This window comes from Cupressus sempervirens, chromosome 1 (assembly GCF_028749045.1).
Source record: "Cupressus sempervirens isolate cs-2001-9-10 chromosome 1, ASM2874904v1, whole genome shotgun sequence".
Lineage (NCBI taxonomy): Eukaryota > Viridiplantae > Streptophyta > Pinopsida > Cupressales > Cupressaceae > Cupressus > Cupressus sempervirens.
In genome coordinates this window covers 820539769-820543807 of record NC_143118.1, presented here as the reverse complement: position 1 = coordinate 820543807, position 4039 = coordinate 820539769, and positions in this window count along the sequence as shown.

Sequence of the window (4039 nt, the reverse complement as noted above, 5' to 3'; positions counted from 1 at the left end):
GAAATAGAGGATAAAGCAAAGAAGACTCAAGATAGAGGATTCAAACTCATGATAGGGCTACATACAAATTTAGAGACTAGTGGCCAAGGAAAAGCGCTTATTGAAATAAATGTCATGAAGGATAATTTATCCAAATTATTGGATAGTCTATCTGGGGTATCTTCCAATAGTCAAAATAGGATTTTTGAATGTTAGACACTTAGTGGATACATGGAAGTGGCCACCGAGGAGTTATCAAACCAATTTAATGAATTTAAGGAGTTGGCCAAAGAACATGCTAAATGGCTCTTGAGATACACCAACATACACATACCAAGGCATGAAGAACTCATTCCAATCATAGTTTCCACTAAGGCCTATAGAGAAAAAGTAGAAAAGGGGAAGAAGTCAAAGTGATTCATGTTTTACCTCCTTTTGTTTATTTTCTTATGTAATTATTGTAATACAATGAATTGGTGCCTTGCCATTTATCATTTTTGAGAAGATGAATTGATTAAACTTCCATTGTAATGGTCATCTCATATTTATATATGTATGAAATTAAAAGATTAATAAAAGGTTGGCAAATTTTTGGTGTGAAGTACTTGATGTTGTAGAGAAAATTGAATGATATTTTATATCAACTATTTTCTATTCAAGTTTATGTTAGTTTTAGTCTTATGCTTTCTCTTTTGTTTGAATTGAAGCAATGAAAGAATGGAGTTTCATTCCCCTATTTTGAATGCAATGAATGAATGTGATAAGTAGTTTCATTATTCATTCAAAGTGAAATCCTACTAGCATTTCCCTTTATTTAATTGTAGTTCAGATTCAAATTAACTTACTTTAGTATTAGTTGTTACTCAATTAAGTTTTGTGAATTCATAATATGTGTGAATTCATAAACTTAGTTAAACCTTCAAAAATTCTTATTTGCCTAAGTTAGATCCTATTTAGGTCTGGCTTGATTCTACCTCTTCTATTCTCAGGTCAAGAACATAACCCAAATTAGTTTTAGGAGAAAAGCATAATTAATTGCAAATCTATTCTAGGGAGTTGTACCTACCAATTTAGAGAAAGGTTAGTCCATCCATAACTGGCTTTTCAACTATTTGTAACTAGATATTGTTCTAAGTTTTGGTATTAAAGAGTTATAATTAAAAAGAAAAAATATGTTTACCAACAAGAAGTTACTGTAAAATTAGAAGAATCTAGAAATGGTAGTCGAACTTCTAGGAGTCATAACTTTTGATCTGAGACTCCAATTGACAAACTATTTACATTTCTAGAAAGCTCTCCAAATGCTATATTACCCAATAGACTAGCATTGCTTGTACCCCATTTTTTGGGCCTGTATGAGGCCATCTAGTGCCTCAAATCTGATTTTGAGGTGCTCTTAGGAGGTCTCTAGGCAACTTAAAACTGCAATAACTTTCAAACTATAAAGATTTTTGGCTTGATTATTTTTCTAGAGTGCTTTAAATTACAAGCATAACCATCACTCCAACCTACACCCTCTAACTCATCATAATTATGGCTCAATTAAAAAATAACATATTTTCTACATTGGCATGTATCCCAAGGTGCTCAAAAAACACTAACCCAAAAAACCAATAATGGAACTATGAGAGTTTGAATTTCTATTTGACCAAATCATTATCCAGAAATGAAGAACATGAAACAGAAACTAACACTAAGCATATGTTTGGGTGATATAGGATTACCCTTACACCACTCAATGCTCCTGCATCAAAATTACACATATTTATATAATTTAGATAGCTCATATTAATTTATGCTTTTATTAAAACATTTTTTTGTTTTAAAATTTTATTTTGTAGGAACTCATTTGAAGAAATGTGTTGAACCATTTATATATTTTTGAGTTAACTTCTATTTATGTCATTCACATTGTCTTACATATATTGTGAAACATGTTGTAAACATTTAAAAACAAGAATATAGTTCTATTTGAAAGTTAAAGGTATGCACTTACATCAATATAATAAACTAATGTTCAAACATGTTTAGATTAATGTTCCTATATAAATAATTAAAATTATTAAAATTATTGTTCATGTACCATTTAATTATAAAATGTGTCATAACATGAATAAAATATCTCAAATTAAAGAAAAAGGTTCACACGTACAACATGATAACACAATAATCTATATTGCATACACTAGCATGATAAGAAGTAAAAATATAGTACACATGGTCTAACATGTCATAGCATGATCTGTGAAGCCAAAAAATACATATGATATAATTAACTTTCCTAGTACAAAGTTTATCATAATAAACAATATGTGTTATAAAAACATAATCTAAAGGTGCCAAAAAGACCTAATCTATTTGATCTGCAGTCCTCTTTAGCCCACATGAAGAGGACTTAGATGGATCATCCTATGTAACATGAGGTGTCTCATCATGTACATGCTTAATTAAAATTGGTTTCAAAATATACCTTGCAAATAAATTAAATATTCAGTACATGATAAAAATAATACCACATGAGATGGGTGTCCCTCTGTAACATGAGGAGGTGCATTGTGAAAGCCATCAAATGTGGTAGTGGTGAGGTCCTATAATTTACAATACATAAATTTTTAAAATTTGATAAAGACCATAATGAACTATTTATGTACATAAATCACAATAATGACCTCAAAAGATGATTTATGTACCTCCATCTAGCTTAATCTCATAGTCCCAGTAACACTCATTGTGAGATAGTCCTAAAATTATGGATACATAAACCTTGAGTAAAAATTATATATACATGAATTACAAAGTACAAAAATTAAAAGGTAAATGATTTAAAATATAGTTTTTATAAACTATAAAAACATAAATATCATACCTAAATAGTAGCCAATGTCACAAATGTGTCTAAAGATATGCTACCATGATGATCATTGGCATGTCTCAAATGGTCAAAAGATGAAGTCAAAAATAAACTATACTAAGGCCTATATGGATAAGTATGATCCATCTCCTATTTGTAAAACCAAAACACATAAAATTATACATGAATCAAAGTTGAAGATTATAAGGTAATAACAATGTGTACATAAAATAATAAAAATTATTTGTTTCGAGTCAAAAGTACATACCGTAGGTATTTGAGGCTATGCCTCAGTGGTCAAAGGATTAAGGCCTATACAAACATCAAATTGTGTAGCAAATGACAATCCCTACAAAATTAAATAAAAAGAACATATGAGCACATGTTATTAAATTTGAGTTTGAATGTACATAATTTACAATGTAATTGAAAGTGCATACCATATGAGGGATGCCATCATCTATAGGTCTCAAGAAAAAGCTATACTACTTCCTAGGAGGAAAATTTCATTCATCCTCTATTATTTCAAAATCAACATACATTAATATGGTTAATACAATTACACATGTATGTAGAAAGTTAGAAGGTCAACAAATGATGACATGTTAATATCATCACTACCATCACCATGAGTAGTGTATGCATCATAATCAACATCAACACCCTCAACATAATGGTCGTCATGTGTCAAATCAACATCGCTCTAAAGGCCTCTACATATATCTCTACAACTAGTACAAATGTGTCCAAGTGGATGAATATCTGTCGCCTATGTCCACTGCTCTACTAAATTTCTTGAAAGGTAACTTAATGAAGAGTAGATGACACTACTTGATGATGGTATGGCAGTGGGAGAATTGGTGTAAAAATAGGTACAAGAGGTTGTATGTGATTTCTTTTATTATTGCTCATCTTTGCCCCATGCCTATCCCAAGGTATCCCTCCACTAACCCCCTTAAATGATCTAATACCAAAATAATTGGGTTTCAAACCCAATTCAAATTCAACCCATAGTTTCTAAAGAGAGTACATGGGTACCTCATGATTTTTGTGTGGTGGATGGTCAAATACCATCTACCACTACTCCCAAAAGTATATTGATATATGTGGATGTATGCACCATCTAATAGAAATATGAGGCTTCTTCTCACTAATCTCAAGATCCATCTTAGGGTTTACAAAATATCTTTTAAAATGCCCTTTATTTAA